Source organism: Hemitrygon akajei, chromosome 2 (assembly GCF_048418815.1).
Source record: "Hemitrygon akajei chromosome 2, sHemAka1.3, whole genome shotgun sequence".
NCBI classification, from domain to species: domain Eukaryota; kingdom Metazoa; phylum Chordata; class Chondrichthyes; order Myliobatiformes; family Dasyatidae; genus Hemitrygon; species Hemitrygon akajei.
In genome coordinates this window covers 98,262,475-98,276,661 of record NC_133125.1, presented here as the reverse complement: position 1 = coordinate 98,276,661, position 14,187 = coordinate 98,262,475, and positions in this window count along the sequence as shown.

Genomic DNA, 14,187 nt, shown 5'->3' with positions numbered 1-14,187 from the left:
TAGATTTACTCTTAGATAAAGTTTTGCATAAATCGATCTCAGGAGACAGAACGTCAGACATAAAAATCGGTGCATCCAGGTAATCGGGTTCAGTAGTAGCATTAGCTACATTTTTTAACTGGCAGATCCTAAGTTTTTTGTCTGCTATGGGACTGTATATGGAGAACTGTTCCCTGATATGCTTTTATGGTTCTTTAATGCAAAGGATTTTAAATGGAGATTAATTTCAGTTTTTTTTTTGCTTGCTCAGTACTTGCAAAAACTAAACTAATTCATTTTCTTTCTCTTAATGATCCTCCTCTCTGATTACTGTATGGTAATCTAATCGTGCCTATGATGGTATCTAAATCATGCAGACTTTAAGGTGATTGGAATTGCTCTGTGTATTAAAAACCAATTTCAGAATAATAATGAAAAGTAATTGTGGAAAATTTTCAATTAATATTTTGCTAACAAAAATGACTTTTAAAAGTTTTCGGGGTTTCTGCCAATTAATTCTGCTTAAAGAAATAAATCAATGGAGACTGATGTTCTTTTTCCCAAGAAGGGGGCTTTCTGGCAGTGGGTTGGTTTCTTAGCAATAGTCCCACAATAGATCTTAGGCTTCCGACCCCTGGCCTTGCAAAGGAAGTTCCTTACGTGTCTTCTACATATCCACTCTCCAGGTCTGCTTTGTGAGAGCTTGAAGCTTGTCGGCTGTCAGCCTGGTCCCTTAAGGGGTCTCGACAGATCGTTCTTGGAATAAAAAAAAAATCAATTTTAAACTCACATGCCCCAATGGGTGCCAAAACTGCTTCACAGAACCTGAAAGATGGCTGAATCGACAGGATTTGACTTCCAGAGGTAGAAAGGTGACAAACTCTATCATGAGAAATGGGAAGCTTTGGGCCTTTGGTTCCTAACCTGCTCTCCACATTCAGGAGAGGCCATTTATTGAACCTATTTATCTCTTTCAGAAGCCTTAGGTATCACGGGACTGAAAAGTTTGTTCAAATGCTGGCAAATTCAGGGGTGTAAATGATGAATTACTTTTCATCAGCTGAAAGGAAACATACTCCGGAACAATACTGAAAGAGAGCAGGAGAGTCTGACCTCGTGCTTCAGAGCAGCCAATATCTTCATTCAAGAAGACAACCATGAAATTACACAGAAAATGGGATTGTCATGAACAGCCCTTGAAATCTCAGCGTACAGTCATTACTGCATGGGAAAAGCCTTCATCCGCACATCATAACTTGAAACAGACAGGAGGAAAAATAAAGCAGGCCCTAGAGTTACCAGTACAAAAAAAATTGCACTGTTGCCCTTCTTAGTATTACTGTGGACTCTGTTTACTGTCTTGCTTTGAGCTCAGCAGGTTTAGAAGCAAAGCGATTGACAGAGGCTCAAATATCTATTTCCAGCTGGTGCTGCACAAAAGACAGGAAGTCATTTAATCGATGGGGCACCAGCTTTATGCAAATAGCTGGAACAAAAAGACTTCCCTTCATACTTTTTCATAAGTGACCTAATAAAGTGAAAAAAATAGGCATATTCATGGAGCTTTGTTGCATTTATAGCACAACACCCGGTCTGTTGCTCAGAATCTCGCTAAGTTCCTCAGTTCAAAAGAGTCGTTTGTGGAGGAGGGAAAAAAAATGAGCCACTCAAGAATCTTTTATTTCTGAACAGCCCGAAGTTACTTTTATGGCATGAAATTAACATAATTAGTGGCAGTAAATAGATGACGTAAGCGATGCGTTGGAAGAAAGGAGCAAGTATCTTCAGAAGATATTTTAAGTATTCTCCATTTTTCTAAATTGAACATTGCTTTTTATTTCTGAGCCGTCTTGAGATACTTTAACTGCATGAAATTCACATAATTAGATGCAGCCGACAGATGACATTAGCAATGTGCCATGCGAAAGGGGTCAGTCCTTTTTGAAAGACAGTTAGTGTTCTCTTCTGTCATTAATTTGTAGTTTCAAAGCATTGAGCATATGACAGTCTCCAAAGCCAGGCCACTCATAGTTATCAGTAAATGACCATTTTCTTTCCTGCTTTAAAATTCAAGTTTATTCATCTACTGATGAAAACTAATTTGCAGTGCGCAATAGCCATATCGAAGCTCATTGTAGTGTACAATATTATTGCCTATTTTCATCAAGAAGCATTGTAAAAATTGTTTGTTAGATACCTGTTTACAAGAGTTGCAAAAACCAAACATACATTTAAATGTATATTACCCTAAGGCAAGACAACATCAAGAATGTGATTTTTTTAAAATTCCATTTCATTATCAGAATACTGATGCAGGTGTGTTTTGGATTGAAGGCAAAGTACCTGTAAAATAATGTAAAAATGAAAAGAAGTGTCAGAAAAAAAATATGCATCCATTAGCTCAGAATTTGTTGCAATACATCAATTTCTAGAATGTTCTGTTGGCAGGGATTTTTTTTATCCCCACTCCTCAGCTTTGTACCCTATAAATCAATGGAAATGCTGCAAGGGTAATAGGATTTTTTGGATCATGCTGAAAGATGGATTCAGTGCCCCTCTGCCATCAGAGTTCCCAGTGCACATTGAACCCATGAGCACTACCTCACTGCATTTTAACATTTTTATTATTGCACTACTTATTTAATTTAACTTTATATATCCTAACTGTAATTATATTGTTTTGTACTGCATTGCACTGCTGCTGCAAAGACAAGTTTCACGACGTATGTCAGTGATATTAAACCTGATTCTGATTCAAGTTCTAATTCACTTGCCTACACAGTGAAATTTAAGTACCCGGAGAGAGAAAAAAAAATGGGAACTGTGAAATCATAGAGGGAGATCAAAACTGCATCAGGTACAGAAAGAGAAATGTAACATTCAATGTAAATTAGGTTGTTCCTTTTTAGAGCAGAGTGGCAGTTAACATTGCAGGAACCTCACTAAAAAAAATAACATGCTGTTATGTAGTTGGCCTAACTCACTGGAGCAAGGTTATTTGGCGTCTTGCCTGGTACACATTCAGCCTGACTGGTGTGGAGGTGAGTACAGACAGCTGCCGATTCTTTTACATGTGTTTACTGTCAGTGACCAATGACAAACTTCACTCAGTTTGCGAATGCAAATACTGTCTGTTCTTGCCTGATATGAGCAAAATCTGGACAATGTCCATTCTTAGACTGATTGTTGCAAGTTATAACTGGGGTTGTACAATTATCTCGATCTTGACCACTTGCACTAGAATGACTAACCCTTGTTCCATTCAGTGGTATTATTTATTATTCATTTATTTAGCAATGCAGCACAGAGTAGGCCGTTCTGTCTCTTTAAACCTTGCTGCCCCAGCAATCCTACAATCCCAATTAACCCTAACCTAATCATGGTACAATTTACTATGACCAGTTAACCTACCCATTACAACTATGGACTGTGGGCAAAAACCCAGGTACTCCATGGGAGGACATACAGACACTCCTTTCAGAAAGGTGCTGGACTTGGACTCTGAACTCCACCATGCTGCAAGCCATAATGGCATCGTGCTAACGGCTATGTCAGTGTGGCGCCCACCATGATGCCTTACCAAGAGCTAGGCCCTGAGGATCACTAACTCAGGTATTTGACTGAATCAGACACAGAGTACCTGATCCAATCTGATTAAGTGCACTCAATTATACACTGTTCACCTCACGATTCCCTGTGATATTTTCACCTCCTACAAATGCTAGTCAGAAATGATGGAATAGTTGGATTAGCAGTCCTCCAATAGAACTCATGAAGCACTGTGTTATTTTAAAAAAAAACAATCCTCTGAGTTCCTCTCGCTGCTATGTCCATTAGAGGAAGAAAACAGTGAGGGAGCACACCTGGGCTTCTTTGGCACTTCCTCCAAAATCCATGAGCAATTTTTGCACTTCCTTTGTCTCTTTAACATTTGTTTCTCATCTCGAATGTGATTCTGGAACTGTTGGAGCCCGTGTTTCACTGTTTGAAGATCTTTTGGGTGCTTCAACACTCTGCAGTCTGCATGACGATTCCAGGAGGCAGAGGCAGCGTGTGCGAACATCACGGCGAGAAGGTTGCAGGACGGCGTTCGAGCCAATCTTGGAGCCCATTTCGCCATTAAGGGTTCCATTGTTCACCAATTAAAACGAGGGCAACTGTAGCGTCAAGGCAAGTGCAGAAGTTTGGAGATCATTTGGGTGCTCCAGCTCTTTGCAAACTCTGAGAGGATTCCCAGAGGCAGAGGCAGTGTGTGTGAACCTCGTAGCAGGGCAGGCTGCAGGACAGGGTGCAAACTGATGTTTGGCTCCATTTCATCGAATCAATCTCCTATAGTTCACCAATTAAAGTGACGGGGGGAGATTGAAGCATCAAAGTGAGTGCACGAGAGAGCGCCGGCTGCTTGTCTTTTTAATTGATTGCTCTGTACCGAGATGGAAAGGCCTGCTGCTGCAGAGAGTGTTGTCCAGGCTTTTGGATTTGGACTTTCGACTATGGACTCTTTGTTTCAGCCTTATACTTTCATATTCCATGTTTTTTTGCCCAATCTCTCAGTATTTTGTGCAGGGAGGAAGTTTTGGGGGTCGATATGCTTGATCCATGTTGTTTTTTTTTTCCAGCAAGAGATACTTGGGGGTCAAGGTGCCTGATCTGTTTTGTTCATTTCTTTGTGAGGGAGGTGGGACTTAGGGTCTGATGTGCCTGATCTGTTTTGTTCATTTCTTTGTGCGAGAAGATCAATCTGGGGGTCACTGTGCCTGATCCGTTTTGTGTTTTTTTTTTCTTTGTGAGGAGCTGTGATTTGAGGTTTGATGATCATGCTGCCTTTCTTTTCTTTCTTGGTTTCGAAGAGCTGAAGAATTTCAAAGTTGTATACTATGATAATGAATGAACATTTGAACCTTTGATCTAGAAAGACAAGAGGAGCAGATACCTATGAATGTCACTTTGGTAATGAGTGACTCGACACGAGGTCCTTCCTCCTGGCTTGACCAAAATCTTGGAACTTCTGACTTAAAACACTACACCACATAGACAGCATGGAGCTGAGGGCATAATGCTATCCCCACTATCTCAAGAATATTTAGAGCTTAGCCATAAATTGAATTTTGAAATATTCTTCTGGCACTTCAGAACCAGAAAAACATCGCAAGTATGGACTTCAGGAAAGTTCAATGTCTGTCTGATATCAAATCATATGAAGCCTTTCTCTCTGCCAGGATTTTCTTGGAAGCACATCTATTATAAGGCTATAAATGGCTGTCAATGCAAAAAGCTACATAATTACTTTTATTCAGTGGTAGAAACCTTACTAAAGAACATGTCAATCTAAATTATGCTCCTATATATCCTAAGGCCATTTGAAGAGCAATATTGCTTCTGGCTACCTAATTCTCAAAACAGGAAGAAAAATAGAGCAATAGTTGGGATTATAAGAAATGCAAAATTATATCAAAGATTCCTATGATAAATCATTCAATCTGGGAGTGACTGCAAAAGGTAAATTATCTGTGGTTTAATTTTTCAAAGTGGTATTTAAGTGGTTTGGATACATTTTTCTTGGTAGTCCAATGGGCTTAATACAACTCTCAATTAAAAAGAAAGAACTTAGGTTCCAGCAGTACCTTTCATAACTCATGATATTTTTAAATCCTTTGTAGCCTCTAAGGGATGTGTGATTATTTTTGAATTGCAATCAAGTTAATGCAGAAAAGAACACAATTTGCACACAAATAAAAATCCATAAATAGTGCAATGATAAATGAACCAAACAAAAAGCTAGTTGAGAGATAAATCTATGGAAAAACACCGGGGTGACTCTCCCACTCACTCTTGAATTGTTTTAAATCTATGGTAGGGCTTTGGGATCTTCATTTAAAGTCTCCTTCAAAGAAGACAGCACTTCCTCACTAAGACAACAGCTTATATTACTCAGTCAAATCTTTGCAGTGAGCTCATGGATTTTTATCTTCCAGGCAATGAAATTATTGGAGGCAGGGCTGAATCAACATGCTCTGACTTTGGATGTTTGAATATCATTCTAGTGATTGAAAGCTTCTGGCTTTAGTTGTATTTTCCTATTTCTACCAATGTGCATAAAAGTATCCATAAAGGTTTTGGTACTTTTGTCCAGAAATGCAAAAATGAACTTTTCAGAAAAAAATGCAGTTGGATTTGGACTCCCATAGTTGATCATGCTGAGGTACTTAAAAGAAAAACAAGTTCAATTTAAATGGCAACCTCCATATTGTAAAAATTGTAAAGCTCTTTGCATCAACATTAACAAATAAGCATTTGCATCATGCCACAGAAAAAAGACGTCAAGGCAGAAGATTAAAAGCATAGTAAAAGAAATAAATAATAATAAACATTTGAAAGGGAAAAGGGGCAGGACACTTGAGGGATGGAATTCCGAAACTTCAAACCTTGGCAGCTAATGTATTACCGCAGAAGGTAGCGCAATTAAATTCAGGGAAGACCAAAATTAGAGGGATGGAGATAATTCTGATAGAAGTATTGACTAGAAGACCCATGGTCATTATTCAAGACAACGCAACCATAACTTCACATTAGAAAACTGCTCATAACTCATCAAGGATTGAAGAAGATGTGCATCTACAGGCACTGTCAGAAACATCATACGCCTCTTTAGATACAATGAATTATGTTAAATGTAATGTCATAGAATTATCATGATAAGCATTTCACAATATTCTGTGAATTTCAATTAAATAAATGAACTGCTTGTCTATTTTTGTGGTGTGTGGCCAAGTGGTTAAGGCTTTGGACTAGCAATCTGAAGGTCATGAGCTCGAGCACCAGCTGAGGCAGTGCGTTGTGTCCTTGAGCAAGGCACTTAGCCACACACTGCTCCAGTCCACCCAGCTGAAAATGGGTACTGGCAAAATGCTGGGGGTTAACTTCGCAATAGACTGGTGTCCTATCCAGGGGGGAGTCTTATGCTCTCAGTCGCTTCACCCCATGGAAACTGGTATAAGCACCGGACTGATGAGCCTATAAGTCTCGGGACAGACTTTAACTTTTAACTTGTCTGTTTTTGTCTGTATTTGAAGATGACTGTAACATCAGAAGAATTTATCAGTCTTATAAATGGGTCTTTAGAGTGCACGTACATCACAGGATCAGGCTCACAGGACCAAATTTAGTAAAAGAAAAGGCAAAAAATCATCAGATGGATATCAGAAAGCAAAATTTTAAAAAAATAGAAGTAGAGTTTAGTAGGTCAAGCAACACCTTTGATGAGATAAACAGTTAAGGATTTCAATCCTGATGAAAGATCATTGACTTAATATGTCAATGATTTTTTTCTCCTTACATTCATTGTCTGATCTACTGAATCCTTCCAGAATTTCATCCCAATTCAATGTCTGATCTGAAGGGTAGCATTGCTGTTGGTAAAATATTCTGACAGAAATCAAATTTCGACCTGCTTTACATTCTGAAGCAATTGCAATTGGCTTTTAAACCATATATTTGTGATCTTGGAAATGAGAAAGCTACTGCTTCCAGTTGACATCTAAAAGAATGCAGATAATATTTCTTAGAAGTGTAATATGTTTTTGATCTAAGATTTGGTTAAATTGTACTGTTGAGGTAGCATTCAAGAAACACTGCATTTGAACATGTAGTACTGCATCTCCACTGATATCACAGAATGTTTAAAGGTGGAAGGTGGGGAGGTAATCCATTTATGCAATGAGTGCCTAAACATTGAGTGGCTATAAAGAGCTTCAGCAATAATATAGATTAAAACATAATTGGGTACATTTTTTCTTAAGAGCAATGGGACAGGTGTTGTATTGAATTTGCCACTGAGTATTGACAAGCCCAGGTCTTTAGTTCTGTTTCAGCCACTGGAATTAAATAATAACTGTCATATGTAAGTGACAATTGATATTGCACCATTGCCATAAATGAATTTTGTGCCTAGTGCTCTTAAAAGGTGGAATATAAACAGAAACTGTTGGAAGTGCTCAGCAGGTCAGACAGTGTCTGTCGAAAGAGAAACACAGTTAATATATCAGGTTGAAGACACTTCATTATTTAATGGCGATTTTTTTTTGTTCTTTCCCATTAGCTTCAATATTCTACAATAATTAGAATGGTGATGAAAACAAATATTTCTCTATCAATCAGATCATTAACTTCTATCACGTGCTCTAAGACACATTTTATAGAATGAGTTTGCACATTGAATCTTTAGACGCATTACCGAGTGGCCACATTGTCTCCTGTGGGTCAGGGAATCATCATTTCCGTTGTGCAACAGAGAGAACTGGGAAATAAGCAGGCACCAAAAATAGAGTAGTAATCACTTGCAGGAAAACTGCAAACAAGTAGCAACTGTTCCAGATTGATAGAATAAAATTCAACAGACATGTTCTTCTAAAAGGCATGTTTTCATTGGGTGACATTAGGTGCATAATTTGGGAACCTGAAATTTCACAGGTCTGTGAAATGTTGTATTTTGCATTTTTCTGGCTTCACAAATCACATCTCCATGTAGCTTGAGAGTGAAGACAGCCAAGCATATTGTAGAGTAAGTAATATGATGGTTGTAATGATTGTCCTTCTTTTAAAAACTATAATCCTGAAGAAATTGATATCCTGAAATTGATAATTTTATACCATTGATTGGGCATCTGGACAATACAGAGGATAATGAGACAATTCAAGTGGTAATCACAGGTTGCTGTATATCAGCAGGACAGAAGTTTTCTATGAATGACATGAGCAAGATAATCAAGCAAAGAAATAATTTAGGTAATGAGAGAAGTTTGGATCAAAGTGTGTTTTTATGGTGTTGCAGGTCAGTATGTGGTAGGGATGGACTATTATTTAGACCACATGTTCTAAATGGCTGATATAATACAGTTAATCTGTGAATAATTAAGTCCCAATTATTTGGTTTCAATCTAGTTACCAAATGGATAATCAAGACATGGAGGCAATTTAAAAAAGATCACAAAAACATTCATGAGTATAGTTTAAATGGAAAATAAGAATGATATCAAAACTAGTCTGGTGAGTTGAGATGAGTGGCTGTAAGCAAAAAGGATATCTCTACAATGTGAAGTAACTGGATCAAACACAGACCATGTCATAAAAGGTCCACTTTATCAGGTACTCCTGTACACCTGTTCATTAATGTGAATATCTAATCAGCCAATCGTGCAATAGCAACTCGATGCATAAAAAGCATACAGACATGGTCACAAGGTTCAGTTATTGTTCCCCAGACCAAACATCAGAATGGGGAAGAAATATTATCTAAGTGACTTTGACCATGGAATGATTGTTGGTGCCAGACAGGGTGGTTTGAGTGTCTCAGAAACTGCTGATCTCCTGATACCTTCACACACGACAGTCTCTAGAGTTGACAGAGAATGGTACGGAAAAAAAACAGAAAAACTTCCAGTAGGTGGCACTTCTGTTGGTGAAATGCCTTGTTAACGAGATAGGTCAGAGGAAAATGGTCAGGTTGGTTCAAGCTGACAGGCAGGCGATAGTGAATCAAGCACTGATGGATTTGTTGCAAAGTTTTCTGACACTGTAAAGATAGGTGAAGGGGCAGGTAGCTTTGAGGAAGAAGAGAGGCTACAGAAGTTCTTAGATAGATTAGGAGAATAAGCAAAGAAATGGCAGATGGAATACAGTGTTGGGAATTGTATGGTCATGCACTTGGGTAGAAGAAATGAAAAGATAGACTATTTTCTAAACGGAGAGAAAATGCAAAAAACTGAGGTGAGAAAGAACTTAGGACTCCTTGTACAAGATTCCCTAAAGGTTAAATTGCAGGTTGAGTCTGTGGTGAAGAAGGCAAATGCATTGTTAGCATTTATTTCAAATGGACTAGAATATGCAAGCAAGGATATAATGTTGAAACTTTATAAAGTACTGGTGGGGCCTCACTTGGAGTATTGTGAGCATGTTTGGGCCCCTTATCTTAGAAAGGGTGTGCTGAAACTGGACAGGGTTCAAAGGAGGTTCACAAAAATGATTCCAGTATTGAATGGCTTGTCATATGAAGAGTGTATTCACTAGAATTCAGAAGAATGAGGAGTGATCTCACTGAAACCTATTGAATGGTGAAAGGCCTTGTTAGAGTGGATATGGAGAGGATGTTTCATATGATGGGAGACTCTAAGACCAGAGGACACAGCCTCAGAATAGAAGGGAATTCTTTTAGAATGGTGATGAAGAAGAATTTTTTTAGCCAGAGAGTGGTGAATCTGTGGAATTCTTTGCTACAGGCAGCTGTGCAGGCCAAGTCTTAATGTACAGTCGGCCCTCCGTATCTGTGGGTTCTGCATCCATGGATTCAACCAACCGTGGGTCGAAAATATTTTTTTAAAAATTCCAGACAGTTCCAAAAAGCAAAGCTTGAATTTGTCGCGCGCCAAGCACTACGCTGAATCCACGCGAATGAAGTGATGTGTAGGCATACCCTGCTGTAGCCTCCCACCATTTCACAGATCCTCAGTCTCTCTCCAGCACTCGTTGTTTGAGCTTTGTTCGCCTTGTGTCTCGTTCGTTCGCTATTTGTGTTGTGAGCGAGAGGAAGGAGTTTAAGGCTAGTAAGGGATGGCTGGCTAGCTATGTAAAGTGCTACAGCCTCAAGAACTTAAAAATCACGGAAGAATCGGCATCGGCTGATGCTGAGGCAGCATCAGCATTCCCAGAAGAGCTACAATGGTTGTGTCTGTACTGAACATGTACAGACTTTTTTTCTTGTCATTATTCCCTAAACAATACAGTATAACAACTATTTACATAGCATTTACATTGTATTAGGTATTATAAGTAATCTAAAGATGATTTAAAGTATACGGGAGGATGTGCATAGGTTATATGCAAATACTACACCATTTTATATAAGAGATTTGAGCATCCACAGATTTTGTATCCATGGGGGGTCCTGGAGCCAATCCCCCCGCAGATACCGAGGGACGACAGTATATTTCAGGCAGAGGTTGATAGCTTCTTGATTAGTCAGGGCATGAAGGGGTACGGGGCAGGAGATAGGGGCTGAGGGAAAATTGGATCAGCCATGATGAAATGGTGGAGCAGGCTCATTGGGCCAAATGGCCTAATTCTGCTCCTGGATCTTCTTCTGTTCTGGTCTAAATAAACATGTAATACAACAATTGAAGATCATCTCTGAATGCATAACACTTTGAAACTTCATGGATGGTCTGCAATAGCAGAAGACCACACTGAGTTCTACTCCTGTATCTCAAAGTGTATTTGATCTTATTTCAGTTATGCTGTGTATAAGATGATGTATTAAGATAAAGGTAAAATAATCCAGGCAGAAGATTTAGCAGCTTGGGTTTTAAAGTTAACCTTCAGTTCTCAAACAGAAAGTTGCAATATTGCTTTTGTTTGCAATAATGCTGCTGCATTGTGGCTGATGAACATTTTCACAACTGCCCCAAGAGTCATAGTCTGTTGAAAAGAACAGATTTTTTTTTCAGTAGCATTGGTCCACAATTGAAAATGTTTAAGCACTGCAATGACCACTAGTAAGTTAATTGCCAAATATAAATAATACTTTAATGGAGTAAGAGGTAAAATATTCAAAAAGGGAACAAGAGCATGTGAGATAGCAAAGCAGGAAAAAACAAAAAGAGAGCGAATGGGACTGGTAGGTTTGTTGTGCTGGGGAAGCGAAATGTCTCAATTGGCTAACTTACATCCTTCAATGTCGTTGAAAGTGAAAAAAAGAGTATTTGCCAATGTTGCCCCGACAGCCAGTTGAAAACCTGCTCCTAAGAAGGATAAAGACTTTAGGTGTATGAAATATTAGGTTTGCATATTCTTCTCAGAGTCATGGATCATTCTGGCTTGGAAAATCCATCATTTGTCCTTCAACCTTCTGGATCTAAATACAGGAACTCCCTAACCATAAGATTTGTGTGAGGGCATGTTCGCAAGGAGAGCGGCATTTCAAGAAGGCAGCAACACTCTCAAGGGCAATTACAGACGGAGAAAGAATGCTGGTTCTACCAGCAATGCTGCCAAGATAGTGATAAAGAAATATATAATAAAGAACCAAAGCAACAACGTTGTTTGCTGTTTAAAAAGTAATTGTTTAGGCATACATCATCAATCAATGACAGAGTGTCCATTAGCATTAAAGATATATCTATATATTTTAAAGCTGGGTTTTGATTTGGGAAGTAATCTTATTCATGATGATGGTATTATTTACACTGCCAGTAAATTAGGCAAGGAAGGTTCTTATTTACTTTCAAATCCTCAGAGGAAATCCTATGCAGGTTGATAGTGGTAATTTACATACTCCATACTCTGTAAGTCTTAGTAATGACTAATTCGGCTCGGACTAGGAGGGCCGGAATGGCCTGTTTCCGTGCTGTGATTGTTATATGGTTATATGGACTGATAAATAAGCTCTCAGCAACTTCGTATCAGGCATTCTGGGTTTTTATACAGTTTTAATGTAAGATACCTGGTGAAAAAAAAAACTTCTTTTGCCAAGAGAAAATGAATACCGGATAATTTTCCCTCCTGCATTTAGTGCATAGGCATAGGCTGGGACCAAAAGGAACATACATGCTCTGTTTGTTAGATTCAATATATTGGCACCGAGACTGAAAATTAACATAATTGAAGAATAAAGTCAAATTATTTCCATTGTGCATTGATGCTGTTTTTAACGAGTAGAAAATTACACCAAGACCATGGAATTTTATAAGTTTCACTATTCAATTCAGTTCCAGTCATGTTTGATACCCTATTAGTCATAATGTATACATAATGTATATATGCAAACTTTTGCAGTCAGTTGCACCACTATTAGCGAACAAGAAAATTAGATTCTTACCTTTGTCCAATAATTACGTAAACTTGATCCCTGTAGAATTGTTGGTTAACAATTAAGAAGCAAAGCTATAGACAATTTTTCTTTATCCACATCCAATTACAACTTACTGTATACCAAAAATCAGTTAATTAACACAGACTGATCGTCAGAGCCCAACTATTTACTGAATAAACTTTCTGCATCATTGAGGAAAGCCAGTCAAATCTCTTCCAGTAAGCTCAGCTTAATAAAAAGTGTGATTTATCACATTTATTTGTAATAAATTCATTTAGGTTAAACTTCATTAAAGTTGAACACCGCTCATTCTAAATAAGGCAGCCATCGGTATCAAAAAAGACAGGGATACTTACAATTATGTATATTACTGAATTCCCTCACCCTGACCCCTACAACCCTTTTCAGAAACCCTACGGCTGTGTTTCTTTGAGCATCAGCGGAACATGCTGTCAAAATTTACTCTATATGGCTCCAGTACACAGACAATTGGAAAATGGAGTGCAGCAATAGATTTTCTCAGCAGTATGTAATAAAGGAGTGGGAGAGGAGCGGCAGAATCAGTAAAAAAAAAGCCTGATAAGATGAAACTCTTTGCTCATTCAAATTTGTCCTTACGGAGACTGATTTATGTACAGTTTTTGGTTTTAAACATATTTCATCAAGGTTAGCCTAATGGCATACCAAATCTTATTTCTATTGCAACCCTGGGGCCAAAGCAGAAAAAGAATGTAATCTTAAGGAATATTGGCACTGGGGTTACACCCTACTGTTTCTGATTAGAGCTAGAGGATCTTTATTATCCACTGCAGAGAAGTGAACAAACCAATGGACACTACCTCCCTGGTGAAATGCTCCCCCACCTGCAGATGCTGTTGACATTACAGTATTAGGTATGAGCTTAGTCCCTCAGGCATGTGGTCTATTGTACTGAAGGGAAAATAGGGGCAAAAGCCTTGTCATAAGAACCAAATCCGAAATAGATGTTGGTGGTGGGGGGGGGGGGGGGGGCGGAGATAGAAGGAAGCAGGGAGAGGTACAATCAAACCAGAAATGAGCACCAGATAATTAATCTCACTTGAGTATCTATTTCCCAAAATAGTACGGCACTGTAATTAAAGGTAAACAAACGTCTCTGTTACACCGTGCACTTTGACATGTGTTTGCCATTATTTCCTGTCTCTCATGTCTCACACATCCAACGTTGCTAGATGATTAACATCCTCCCTGGAAATCTCCACTGTGGTTACATGGCTTAATCCAAGCTCCTGTGCCAAACCTGGCTAGCCTGAAACCTCATGTTTCTTTCTGATGTTTCTTCATTACATCCTGTCCAGCTGAAATTC